The sequence below is a fragment of the Rana temporaria genome, chromosome 1 (genome assembly GCF_905171775.1).
Source record: "Rana temporaria chromosome 1, aRanTem1.1, whole genome shotgun sequence".
NCBI lineage: Eukaryota > Metazoa > Chordata > Amphibia > Anura > Ranidae > Rana > Rana temporaria.
Window position 1 is genome coordinate 598693 of NC_053489.1, and position 15121 is coordinate 613813.

A 15121-nucleotide genomic window follows, 5' to 3' on the forward strand; every position below is an offset into this window, starting at 1 on the left:
CCAATTCCCTCAGTGCCCCAATTCCCTTAGTGCCACATTCCCTCAGTGCCCCAATTCCCTTAGTGCCAAATTCCCTCAGTGCCCCAATTCCCTCAGTGCCCCAATTCCCTCAGTGCCTAATTCCCTCAGTGCCCAATTCCCTCAGTGCCTAATTCCCTCAGTGCCCAATTCCCTCAGTGCCTAATTCCCTCAGTGCCCCAATTCCCTCAGTGCCTAATTCCCTCAGTGCCCAATTCCCTCAGTGCCTCAATTCCCTCAGTGCCCCAATTCCCTCAGTGCCCAGTTCCCTCAGTGCCTAATTCCCTCAGTGCCTAATTCCCTCAGTGCCCCAATTCCCTCAGTGCCCAGTTCCCTCAGTCCCCCAATTCCCTCAGTGCCCAGTTCCCTCAGTCCCCCAATTCCCTCAGTGCCCAGTTCCCTCAGTGCCCAGTTCCCTCAGTTCCCCAATTCCCTCAGTGCCCAGTTCCCTCGGTGTGCCATTTCCACCCGATCCTGACCACCTCTCACCCGTCTGTGTTACATTGTCACCAACATTTGCTGGGATTCCAGCAGCCGGACAGACGGGGGCTCTCCTCCTCCCTCCGGGGGCTCTCCTCTCCTCCCTCCGGGGGCTCTCCTCTCCTCCCTCCGGGGGCTCTCCTGGTTCCTCTATTTGGGAATTGTCACGTCTTTGTGGAATTCACATGTTTGCATTTTTCATGTTTTTACTGAAAACGTTGTCACCTCGCCCTCTGACCCCGAGTGTCACCCCCACACACAATCCCGGCCATCGGACACGCCCACCAACCCAGGAATACCGAGACGTCTAATGGACGGGAATCAGTCCTACAATGTCTGCATAGATCAGTGTTTCTCAACTTCAGTGCTCAAGGTGCCCCAACAGGTCATGTTTTCAGGATTTCCCTCAAATGAAACGGCTGTGTTAATTACTAAGGCAGTGAAACTGATCAAATCACCTGTGCAAAATAATGGAAAGCCTAAAAACATGACCTGTTGGGGCATAGAGGATGATCAGAGGCCCCGGTTCTGATTGGTTACTCAGAGGCCCCGGTTCTGATTGGTTGCTTAGAGACCCCCGGTTCTGATTAGGTGTTCAGAGGCCCCGGTTCTGATTGGTTACTCAGAGGCCCCGGTTCTGATTAGGTGTCCAGAGGCCCCGGTTCTGATTAGGTGTTCAGAGGCCCTGGTTCTGATTGGTTACTCAGAGGCCCCGGTTCTGATTGGTTACTCAGAGGCCCCGGTTCTGATTGGTTACTCAGAGGCCCCGGTTCTGATTGGTTGCTTAGAGACCCCCCCGGTTCTGATTAGGTGTTCAGAGGCCCCGGTTCTGATTGGTTACTCAGAGGCCCCGGTTCTGATTGGTTACTCAGAGGCCCCGGTTCTGATTGGTTGCTTAGAGACCCCCCCGGTTCTGATTAGGTGTTCAGAGGCCCCGGTTCTGATTGGTTACTCAGAGGCCCCGGTTCTGATTGGTTGCTCAGAGGCCCCGCTTCTGATTGGTTGCTCAGAGGCCCCGGTTCTGATGGTTGTTCAGAGGCCCCGGTTCTGATTGGATGCTCAGAAGCCCCGGTTCTGATGAGGTGTTTAGAGGCCCCGATTCTGATTGGTTGCTCAGAGGCCCCCGGTTCTGATTGGTTCTTTAGAGGCTCCCGGTTCTGATTGGTTGCTCAGATGCCCCGGGTCTGATTGGTTGCTCAGATGCCCCCGGTTCTGATTGGTTGCTCAGAGGCCCCGGTTCTGATTGGTTGCTCAGAGGCCCCGGTTCTGATTGGTTGCTTAGAGACCCCGGTTCTGATTAGGTGTTCAGATGCCCCCGGTTCTGATTGGTTACTCAGAGGCCCCGGTTCTGATTGCAACCATATGTTACGGGTTCTCTTTATTCGGAGGATAGTTGGGCGCGGGTTGTCATGCGACGCGTTTCATAGCCGGGTGACACCGGATCTCCCTCATTAATATTACAGAGGAGTCGCCGGGACTTACAGAGTCCCATATGGAGGAGAGACATCCAATCCTCCCCTCCCCCCGGGGGGTCAGTGGAGCGCAGAGACCCCTCCACATCCCCCGCACCTCCTCATTATGCCCGGCATGGAGGAGCGCAGGGTCCAGGCTCTGTCCTTCACATGCAGACAAAGTGTACCTGTCATTGGAAGGGAGCCGGAGGACAAGATACCGGCAGGATTGCCAATATTGACTGATTCATGTTTACTGCAACCTGATTGGTGGGATCCTCCACTGGGCGGGATCTATAGGACAGAAGCAGGCGAGGATCTGAGATCACTTTAATGTTGGGTCACGTGACACACGACTTCTATACAGGCAGGACACGGATAGTATGGGGCTCATGTTCGGGTGGAGCTCATGTTCGGGTGGAGCTCATGTTCTGGTGGAGGTCATGTTCTGGTGGAGCTCATGTTCGGGTGGAGCTCATGTTCGGGTGGGGCTCATGTTCTGGTGGAGCTCATGTTCTGGTGGAGCTCATGTTCGGGTGGGGCTCATGTTCTGGTGGAGCTCATGTTCTGGTGGAGGTCATGTTCGGGTGGAGCTCATGTTCTGGTGGAGCTCATGTTCGGATGGGGCTCATGTTCTGGTGGAGCTCATGTTCTGGTGGAGCTCATGTTCGGGTGGGGCTCATGTTCTGGTGGAGCTCATGTTCTGGTGGAGCTCATGTTCTGGTGGAGCTCATGTTCTGGTGGAGCTCATGTTCGGATGGGGCTCATGTTCTGGTGGAGCTCATGTTCTGGTGGAGCTCATGTTCTGGTGGAGCTCATGTTCGGATGGGGCTCATGTTCTGGTGGGGCTCATGTTCTGGTGGAGCTCATGTTCGGATGGGGCTCATGTTCTGGTGGAGCTCATGTTCTGGTGGAGCTCATGTTCGGGTGGGGCTCATGTTCTGGTGGAGCTCATGTTCTGGTGGAGCTCATGTTCTGGTGGAGCTCATGTTGGGGTGGAGCTCATGTTCTGGTGGAGCTCATGTTCTGGTGGAGCTCATGTTCGGGTGGAGCTCATGTTCTGATGGAGCTCATGTTCGGGTGGAGTTCATGTTCTGGTGGAGCTCGTGTTCGGGTGGAGCTCGTGTTCTGGTGGTGCTCATGTTCTGGTGGAGCTCATGTTCTGGTGGAGCTCATGTTCTGGTGGAGCTCATGTTCGGGTGGGGCTCATGTTCGGGTGGAGCTCATGTTCTGTTGATGTGGGGGGGGACAGTGATGAGCACGGTGTAAGGGGGACAGTGATGAGCACGGTGTAGGGGGGGAGGGGACAATGTAGACGGGTGGCTCTGCCATCTCCCCCCCAGGAACACAAATCACTCTGCAGCCTTATTTGGTATAAATATCCCCCTCCCCCAGACACAAAAATTCCTGACAGTTCCTCACTTAGAGACAAAAACACAAATGCCGGTGCCAACCGTCATCCGTGTCCTGCCCGTGTCATCCGTGTACTTCCCGTGTCCTGCCCATGTCATCCGTGTACTTCCCGTGTCATCCGTGTACTTCCCGTGTCATCCATGTACTACCCGTGTCATCCGTCTACTACCCATGTCATCCATGTACTTCCCGTGTCATCCGTGTCCTGCCCGTGTCATCCGTGTCCTTCCCGTGTCATTTGTGTCCTGCCCGTGTCATCCGTGTCCTGCCCGTGTCATCCGTGTACTGCCCATGTCATCCGTGTACTGCCCGTGTCATCCGTGTACTGCCCGCGTCATCCGTGTACTTCCCTTGTTATCCATGTACTGCCCGTGTCATCTGTGTACTTCCCGTGTCATCCGTGTACTTCCCGTGTCATCCGTGTACTTCCCGTGTCATTTGTGTCCTGCCCGTGTCATCCGTGTCCTGCCCGTGTCATCCGTGTACTTCCCGTGTCATTTGTGTCCTGCCCGTGTCATCCGTGTACTACCCGTGTCATCCGTGTACTTCCCGTGTCATCCGTGTACTTCCCGTGTCATCCGTGTACTTCCCGTGTCATCCGTGTACTGCCCGTTTCATCCGTGTACTTCCTGTGTCATCCGTGTACTGCCCGCGTCATCCGTGTACTGCCCGCGTCATCCGTGTACTTCCCGCGTCATCTGTGTACTTCCCGTGTCATCCGTGTACTGCCCGTGTCATCCGTATACTGCCCGCGTCATCCGTGTACTTCCCGCGCCATCCGTGTACTTCCCGTGTCATCCGTGTACTGCCCGTGTCATCCGTGTACTTCCCTTGTTATCCATGTACTGCCCGTGTCATCTGTGTGCTTCCGGTGTCATCTGTGTACTGCCCGTGTCATCCGTGTACTGCCCGTATCATCAGTGTACTTCCTGTGTCATCCATGTACTGCCCGTGTCATCCGTGTACTGCCCGTGTCATCCGTGTACTGCCCGTGTCATCCGTGTACTGCCCGTGTCGTCTGTGTACTGCCTGTGTCATCAGTGTACTTCCTGTGTCATCCGTATCCTGCCCGTGTCATCAGTGTACTTCCCGTGTCATCCATGTCCTGCCCGTGTCATCTGTGTACTTCCCGTGTCATCCGTGTCCTGCCCGTGTCATCTGTGTACTTCCCGTGTCATCCGTGTACTTCCCGTGTCATCCGTGTACTGCCCGTGTCATCCGTGTACTACCCGTGTCATTGTTGTACTTCCTGTGTCATCCGTGTACTGCCCGTGTCATCCGTGTACTACCCGTGTCATCCGTGTACTACCCGTGTCATCTCATTTGTGTACTGCCCATGTCATCCATGTACTGTATGTGTCATCCATGTACTGTATGTGTCATCCATGTACTGTATGTGTCATCTGTGTACTGCCCGTGTCATCCGTGTACTTCCCGTGTCATCCGTGTACTACCCTTGTGATCCATGTACTGCCTGTGTCATCCGTGTACTAACCGTGTCATCTGTGTACTAACCGTGTCATCCGTGTACTGCTTGTGTCATCTGTGTATTTCCTGTATCATCCGTGTACTACCCCTGTCATCCGTGTACTTCTCGTGTCATCGTGTACTTCCCGTGTCATCCATGTACTACCCGTGTGATCCATGTACTGCCTGTGTCATCCATGTACTTCCCTTGTTATCCATGCACTGCCCGTGTCATCCGTGTACTGCCCGTGTCATCCGTGTACTTCCCGTGTCATCCGTGTACTGCCCGTGTCATCCATGTACTACCCGTGTAATCCATGTACTACCCGTGTCATCCGTGTACTTCCCGTGTCATCCGTCTACTACCCATGTCATCCATGTACTACCCGTGTCATCGGTGTACTTCTCGTGTCATCCATGTACTACCCGTGTCATCCGTGTACTACCCCTGTCATCCGTGTACTGCCCGTGTCATCCGTGTACTAACCGTGTCATCTGTGTACTAACCGTGTCATCCGTGTACTAACCGTGTCATCCGTGTATTTCCTGTATCATCCGTGCACTACCCCTGTCATCCGTGTACTTCCCGTGTCATCCGTGTACTTCCCGTGTCATCCATGTACTACCCCTGTCATCCGTGTACTGCCCGTGTCATCCATGTACTAACCGTGTCATCTGTGTACTAACCGTGTCATCCGTGTACTGCTTGTGTCATCCGTGTATTTCCTGTATCATCCATGTACTACCCCTGTCATCCGTGTACTTCCCGTGTCATCTGTGTACTTCCCGTGTCATCCATGTACTACCCGTGTGATCCATGCACTGCCCGTGTCATCCGTGTACTTCATGTGTCATCCATGTACTGCCCGTGTCATCCGTGTACTTCCCGTGTCATCCGTGTACTGCCCGTGTCATCCATGTACTACCCGTGTAATCCATGTACTACCCCTGTCATCCATGTACTTCCCCTGTCATCCATGTACTTCCCGTGTCATCCGTCTACTACCCATGTCATCCATGTACTACCCGTGTCATCGGTGTACTACCCCTGTCATCAGTGTACTTCCCGTGTCATCCGTGTCCTGCCCGTGTCATCTGTGTACTTCCCGTGTCATCCGTGTACTTCCCGTGTCATCAGTGTACTTCCCATGTCATCCATGTACTGCCCGTATCATCAGTGTACTTCCTGTGTCATCCATGTACTGCCCGTGTCATCCATGTACTGCCCGTGTCGTCTGTGTACTGCCCGTGTCGTCCGTGTACTGCCCGTGTCATCAGTGTACTTCCTGTGTCATCCGTGTCCTGCCCGTGTCATCAGTGTACTTCCCGTGTCATCCGTGTCCTGCCCGTGTCATCTGTGTACTTCCCGTGTCATCTGTGTACTTCCCGTGTCATCCGTGTACTGCCCGTGTCATCCGTGTACTACCCGTGTCATTGTTGTACTTCCTGTGTCATCCGTGTACTGCCCGTGTCATCCGTGTACTACCCGTGTCATCCGTGTACTACCCGTGTCATCTCATTTGTGTACTGCCCATGTCATCCATGTACTGTATGTGTCATCCATGTACTGTATGTGTCATCCATGTACTGTATGTGTCATCTGTGTACTGCCCGTGTCATCCGTGTACTTCCCGTGTCATCCGTGTTCTACCCTTGTGATCCATGTACTGCCTGTGTCATCCGTGTACTAACCGTGTCATCTGTGTACTAACCGTGTCATCCGTGTACTGCTTGTGTCATCCGTGTATTTCCTGTATCATCCGTGTACTACCCCTGTCATCCGTGTACTTCTCGTGTCATCGTGTACTTCCCGTGTGATCCATGTACTGCCTGTGTCATCCATGTACTTCCCTTGTTATCCATGCACTGCCCGTGTCATCCGTGTACTGCCCGTGTCATCCGTGTACTTCCCGTGTCATCCGTGTACTGCCCGTGTCATCCATGTACTACCCGTGTAATCCATGTACTACCCGTGTCATCCGTGTACTTCCCGTGTCATCCGTCTACTACCCATGTCATCCATGTACTACCCGTGTCATCGGTGCACTACCCCTGTCATCCGTGTACTTCCCGTGTCATCCGTGTACTTCCCATGTCATCCATGTACTGCCTGTGTCATCCGTGTACTAACCGTGTCATCTGTGTACTAACCGTGTCATCCGTGTACTGCTTGTGTCATCCGTGTATTTCCTGTATCATCCGTGTACTACCCCTGTCATCCGTGTACTTCCCGTGTCATCCGTGTACTTCCCGTGTCATCCATGTACTACCCCTGTCATCCGTGTACTTCCCGTGTCATCCATGTACTTCCCGTGTCATCCATGTACTACCCGTGTGATCCATGCACTGCCCGTGTCATCCGTGTACTTCATGTGTCATCCATGTACTGCCCGTGTCATCCGTGTACTTCCCGTGTCATCCGTGTACTGCCCGTGTCATCCATGTACTACCCGTGTAATCCATGTACTACCCCTGTCATCCATGTACTTCCCGTGTCATCCGTCTACTACCCATGTCATCCATGTACTACCCGTGTCATCGGTGTACTACCCCTGTCATCAGTGTACTTCCCGTGTCATCTGTGTCCTGCCCGTGTCATCTGTGTACTTCCCGTGTCATCCGTGTCATCTGTGTACTTCCCGTGTCATCCATGTACTTCCCGTGTCATCCGTGTACTGCCCGTGTCATCCGTGTACTACCCGTGTCATTGTTGTACTTCCTGTGTCATCTGTGTACTGCCCGTGTCATCCGTGTACTACCCGTGTGATCCATGTACTGCCTGTGTCATCCATGTACTTCCCTTGTTATCCATGCACTGCCCGTGTCATCCGTGTACTGCCCGTGTCATCCGTGTACTTCCCGTGTCATCCGTGTACTGCCCGTGTCATCCATGTACTACCCGTGTAATCCATGTACTACCCGTGTCATCCGTGTACTTCCCGTGTCATCCGTCTACTACCCATGTCATCCATGTACTACCCGTGTCATCGGTGCACTACCCCTGTCATCCGTGTACTTCCCGTGTCATCCGTGTACTTCCCATGTCATCCATGTACTGCCTGTGTCATCCGTGTACTAACCGTGTCATCTGTGTACTAACCGTGTCATCCGTGTACTGCTTGTGTCATCCGTGTATTTCCTGTATCATCCGTGTACTACCCCTGTCATCCGTGTACTTCCCGTGTCATCCGTGTACTACCCCTGTCATCCGTGTACTGCCCGTGTCATCCGTGTACTAACCGTGTCATCTGTGTACTAACCGTGTCATCCGTGTACTGCTTGTGTCATCCGTGTATTTCCTGTATCATCCATGTACTACCCCTGTCATCCGTGTACTTCCCGTGTCATCCATGTACTTCCCGTGTCATCCATGTACTACCCGTGTGATCCATGCACTGCCCGTGTCATCCGTGTACTTCATGTGTCATCCATGTACTGCCCGTGTCATCCGTGTACTTCCCGTGTCATCCGTGTACTGCCCGTGTCATCCATGTACTACCCGTGTAATCCATGTACTACCCCTGTCATCCATGTACTTCCCGTGTCATCCGTCTACTACCCATGTCATCCATGTACTACCCCTGTCATCAGTGTACTTCCCGTGTCATCCGTGTCCTGCCCGTGTCATCTGTGTACTTCCTGTGTCATCCGTGTCATCTGTGTACTTCCCGTGTCATCCATGTACTTCCCGTGTCATCCGTGTACTGCCCGTGTCATCCGTGTACTACCCGTGTCATCTCATTTGTGTACTGCCCATGTCATCCATGTACTGTATGTGTCATCCATGTACTGTATGTGTCATCTGTGTACTGCCCGTGTCATCCGTGTACTGCCCGTGTCATCCGTGTACTTCCCGTGTCATCCGTGTACTGCCCGTGTCATCCATGTACTACCCGTGTAATCCATGTACTACCCGTGTCATCCGTGTACTTCCCGTGTCATCCGTCTACTACCCATGTCATCCATGTACTACCCGTGTCATCGGTGCACTACCCCTGTCATCCGTGTACTTCCCGTGTCATCCGTGTACTTCCCATGTCATCCATGTACTGCCTGTGTCATCCGTGTACTAACCGTGTCATCTGTGTACTAACCGTGTCATCCGTGTACTGCTTGTGTCATCCGTGTATTTCCTGTATCATCCGTGTACTACCCCTGTCATCCGTGTACTTCCCGTGTCATCCGTGTACTTCCCGTGTCATCCATGTACTACCCCTGTCATCCGTGTACTGCCCGTGTCATCCGTGTACTAACCGTGTCATCTGTGTACTAACCATGTCATCCGTGTACTGCTTGTGTCATCCGTGTATTTCCTGTATCATCCATGTACTACCCCTGTCATCCGTGTACTTCCCGTGTCATCCATGTACTTCCCGTGTCATCCATGTACTACCCGTGTGATCCATGCACTGCCCGTGTCATCCGTGTACTTCATGTGTCATCCATGTACTGCCCGTGTCATCCGTGTACTTCCCGTGTCATCCGTGTACTGCCCGTGTCATCCATGTACTACCCGTGTAATCCATGTACTACCCCTGTCATCCATGTACTTCCCGTGTCATCCGTCTACTACCCATGTCATCCATGTACTACCCGTGTCATCGGTGTACTACCCCTGTCATCAGTGTACTTCCCGTGTCATCCGTGTCCTGCCCGTGTCATCTGTGTACTTCCTGTGTCATCCGTGTCATCTGTGTACTTCCCGTGTCATCCATGTACTTCCCGTGTCATCCGTGTACTGCCCGTGTCATCCGTGTACTACCTGTGTCATTGTTGTACTTCCTGTGTCATCCGTGTACTGCCCGTGTCATCCGTGTACTACCCGTGTCATCCGTGTACTACCCGTGTCATCTCATTTGTGTACTGCCCATGTCATCCATGTACTGTATGTGTCATCCATGTACTGTATGTGTCATCTGTGTACTGCCCGTGTCATCCGTGTACTTCCCGTGTCATCCGTGTACTACCCTTGTGATCCATGTACTGCCTGTGTCATCCGTGTACTAACCGTGTCATCTGTGTACTAACCATGTCATCCGTGTACTGCTTGTGTCATCCGTGTATTTCCTGTATCATCCGTGTACTACCCCTGTCATCCGTGTACTTCTCGTGTCATCCGTGTACTTCCCGTGTCATCCATGTACTTCCCGTGTCATCCGTGTCCTGCCCGTGTCATCTGTGTACTTCCCGTGTCATCCGTGTACTTCCCGTGTCATCCGTGTACTGCCCGTGTCATCCATGTACTACCCGTGTCATTGTTGTACTTCCTGTGTCATCCGTGTACTGCCCGTGTCATCCGTGTACTACCCGTGTCATCCGTGTACTACCCGTGTCATCTCATTTGTGTACTGCCCATGTCATCCATGTACTGTATGTGTCATCCATGTACTGTATGTGTCATCTGTGTACTGCCTGTGTCATCCGTGTACTAACCGTGTCATCTGTGTACTAACCGTGTCATCCGTGTACTGCTTGTGTCATCTGTGTATTTCCTGTATCATCCGTGTACTACCCCTGTCATCCGTGTACTTCTCGTGTCATCCGTGTACTTCCCGTGTCATCCATGTACTACCCGTGTAATCCATGTACTACCCGTGTCATCCGTGTACTTCCCGTGTCATCCGTCTACTACCCATGTCATCCATGTACTACCCGTGTCATCGGTGTACTTCTCGTGTCATCCATGTACTACCCGTGTCATCCGTGTACTACCCCTGTCATCCGTGTACTGCCCATGTCATCCGTGTACTAACCGTGTCATCCGTGTACTTCCCGTGTCATCCATGTACTACCCCTGTCATCCGTGTACTGCCCGTGTCATCCATGTACTAACCGTGTCATCTGTGTACTAACCGTGTCATCCGTGTACTGCTTGTGTCATCCGTGTATTTCCTGTATCATCCATGTACTACCCCTGTCATCCGTGTACTTCCCGTGTCATCCGTGTACTTCCCGTGTCATCCATGTACTACCCGTGTGATCCATGCACTGCCCGTGTCATCTGTGTACTTCATGTGTCATCCATGTACTGCCCGTGTCATCCGTGTACTTCCCGTGTCATCCGTTTACTGCCCGTGTCATCCATGTACTACCCGTGTAATCCATGTACTACCCCTGTCATCCATGTACTTCCCGTGTCATCCGTCTACTACCCATGTCATCCATGTACTACCCGTGTCATCGGTGTACTACCCCTGTCATCAGTGTACTTCCCGTGTCATCCGTGTCCTGCCCGTGTCATCTGTGTACTTCCCGTGTCATCCGTGTCCTGCCCGTGTCATCTGTGTACTTCCCGTGTCATCCATGTACTTCCCGTGTCATCCGTGTACTGCCCGTGTCATCCGTGTACTACCCGTGTCATTGTTGTACTTCCTGTGTCATCCGTGTACTGCCCGTGTCATCCGTGTACTACCCGTGTCATCCGTGTACTACCCGTGTCATCTCATTTGTGTACTGCCCATGTCCATGTACTGTATGTGTCATCCATGTACTGTATGTGTCATCTGTGTACTGCCCGTGTCAGCCGTGTACTTCCCGTGTCATCCGTGTACTACCCTTGTGATCCATGTACTGCCTGTGTCATCCGTGTACTAACCGTGTCATCTGTGTACTAACCGTGTCATCCGTGTACTGCTTGTGTCATCCGTGTATTTCCTGTATCATCCGTGTACTACCCCTGTCATCCGTGTACTTCTCGTGTCATCCGTGTACTTCCCGTGTCATCCATGTACTTCCCGTGTCATCCGTGTCCTGCCCGTGTCATATGTGTACTTCCCGTGTCATCCGTGTACTTCCCGTGTCATCCGTGTACTGCCTGTGTCATCCATGTACTACCCGTGTCATTGTTGTACTTCCTGTGTCATCCGTGTACTGCCCGTGTCATCCGTGTACTACCCGTGTCATCCGTGTACTACCCGTGTCATCTCATTTGTGTACTGCCCATGTCATCCATGTACTGTATGTGTCATCCATGTACTGTATGTGTCATCTGTGTACTGCCTGTGTCATCCGTGTACTAACCGTGTCATCTGTGTACTAACCGTGTCATCCGTGTACTGCTTGTGTCATCCGTGTATTTCCTGTATCATCCGTGTACTACCCCTGTCATCCGTGTACTTCTCGTGTCATCCGTGTACTTCCCGTGTCATCCATGTACTACCCGTGTGATCCATGTACTGCCTGTGTCATCCATGTACTTCCCTTGTTATCCATGCACTGCCCGTGTCATCCATGTACTGCCCGTGTCATCCGTGTACTTCCCGTGTCATCCGTGTACTGCCCGTGTCATCCATGTACTACCCGTGTAATCCATGTACTACCCGTGTCATCCGTGTACTTCCCGTGTCATCCGTCTACTACCCATGTCATCCATGTACTACCCGTGTCATCGGTGTACTTCTCGTGTCATCCATGTACTACCCGTGTCATCCGTGTACTACCCCTGTCATCCGTGTACTGCCCGTGTCATCCGTGTACTAACCGTGTCATCTGTGTACTAACCGTGTCATCCGTGTACTGCTTGTGTCATCCGTGTATTTCCTGTATCATCCGTGTACTACCCCTGTCATCCGTGTACTTCCCGTGTCATCCGTGTACTTCCTGTGTCATCCATGTACTACCCCTGTCATCCGTGTACTGCCCGTGTCATCCGTGTACTAACCGTGTCATCTGTGTACTAACCGTGTCATCCGTGTACTGCTTGTGTCATCCGTGTATTTCCTGTATCATCCGTGTACTACCCCTGTCATCCATGTACTGCCCGTGTCATCCGTGTACTTCCCGTGTCATCCGTGTACTGCCCGTGTTATCCATGTACTACCTGTGTAATCCATGTACTACCCCTGTCATCCATGTACTTCCCGTGTCATCCGTCTACTACCCATGTCATCCATGTACTACCCGTGTCATCGGTGTACTACCCCTGTCATCCGTGTACTGCCCGTGTCATCCATGTACTGCCCGTGTCATCCGTGTACTTCCCGTGTCATCCGTGTACTACCCGTGTGATCCATGCACTGCCCGTGTCATCCGTGTACTTCCCGTGTCATCCGTGTACTGCCCGTGTCATCCGTGTACTGCCCGTGTCATCCGTGTACTACCCGTGTCATTCGTGTACTGCCCGTGTCATCCGTGTACTGCCCGTGTCATCTGTGTACTTCCCGTGTCATCTGTGTACTTCCCGTGTCATCCGTGTACTGCTCGTGTCATTCGTGTATTTCCTGTATCATCCGTGTACTACCCCTGTCATCCGTGAACTGCCCGTGTCATCCATGTACTACCCGTGTCATCCATGTACTGCCTGTGTCATCCATGTACTTCCCTTGTTATCCATGTACTACCCGTGTCATCCGTGTACTTCATGTGTCATCCATGTACTGCCCGTGTCATCCATGTACTGCCCGTGTCATCCGTGTACTTCATGTGTCATCCATGTACTACCCGTGTCATCCATGTACTACCCGTGTCATCCGTGTACTTCCCTTGTCATCCGTGTACTACCCGTGTCATCCGTGTACTTCCCTTGTCATCCGTGTACTACCCGTGTCATCCATGTACTACCCATGTCATCCGTGTACTTCCCTTGTCATCCGTGTACTACCCGTGTCATCCATGTACTACCCGTGTCATTCGTGTACTACCTGTGTCGTCCGTGTACTACCCGTGTCATCTCATTTGTGTACTTCCCGTGTCATCCGTGTACTACCTGTGTCATCCGTGTACTGCCCGTGTCATCCGTGTACTGCCTGTGTCATCCATGTACTTCCCGTGTCATCCGTGTACTACCTGTGTCATCTCATTTGTGTACTGCCTGTGTCATCGGTGTACTGCCCGTGTCATCCGTGTACTGCCCGTGTCATCCGTGTACTGCCCGTGTCATCCATGTACTGCCCGTGTCATCCGTGTACTGCCCGTGTCATCCATGTACTGCCCGTGTCATCCATGTACTGCCCGTGTCATCCATGTACTGTATGTGTCATCCATGTACTTCCCGTGTCATCCGTATACTGCCCATGTCATCCGTGTCCTCCCGTGTCATTCGTGTATTTCCCGTGTCATCCGTATACTGCCCATGTCATCCGTGTACTTCCCGTGTCATCCATGTACTTCCCGTGTCATCCATGTACTACCCGTGTCATCCATGTACTGCCTGTGTCATCCATGTACTTCTCTTGTTATCCATGTACTACCCGTGTCATCCGTGTACTACCCGTGTCATCCGTGTACTGCCCGTGTCATCCGTGTACTTCATGTGTCATCCATGTACTGCCCGTGTCATCCATGTACTACCCGTGTCATCCATGTACTTCCCGTGTCATCCGTGTACTTCCCGTGTCATCCGTGTACTACCCGTGTCATCCATGTACTACCCGTGTCATCCATGTACTACCCGTGTCATCTGTGTACTTCCCGTGTCATTCGTGTACTACCCGTGTCATCTCATTTGTGTACTTCCCGTGTCATCCGTGTACTTCCCGTGTCATCCGTGTACTACTCGTGTCATCCGTGTACTGCCCGTGTCATCTGTGTACTGCCTGTGTCATCCATGTACTTCCCGTGTCATCCGTGTACTACCCGTGTCATGCGTGTACTTCCCGTGTCATCCGTGTACTTCATGTGTCATCTGTGTACTGCCCGTGTCATCCGTGTACTTCCCATGTCATCCGTGTACTGCCCGTGTCATCCATGCACTGCCCGTGTCATCCATGTACTGCCCGTGTCATCCATGTACTGCCCGTGTCATCCATGTACTGTATGTGTTATCCATGTACTTCCCGTGTCATCCGTATACTGCCCGTGTCATCCGTGTACTTCCCGTGTCATCCGTGTACTGCTCGTGTCACCCATGTATTTCCTGTATCATCCGTGTACTACCCCTGTCATCTGTGTACTTCCCGTGTCATCCGTGTACTTCCCGTGTCATCCGTGTACTACCCGTGTCATCCATGTACTGCCTGTGTCATCCATGTACTTCCCTTGTTATCCATGTACTTCATGTTTCATCCATGTACTGCCCGTGTCTTCCGTGTATTTCCTGTGTCATCCATGTACTACCCGTGTCATCCATGTACTGCCCGTGTCTTCCGTGTATTTCCTGTGTCATCCGTGTACTGCCCGTGTCATCCATGTACTGCCCGTGTCATCCATGTACTGCCCGTGTCATCCATGTACTGCCCGTGTCATCCATGAGCTCCACCAAAACATGAGCTCCACCAGAACATGAGCTCCACCAGAACATGAGCTCCACCAGAACATGAGCTCCACCAAAACATGAGCTCCACCAAAACATGAGC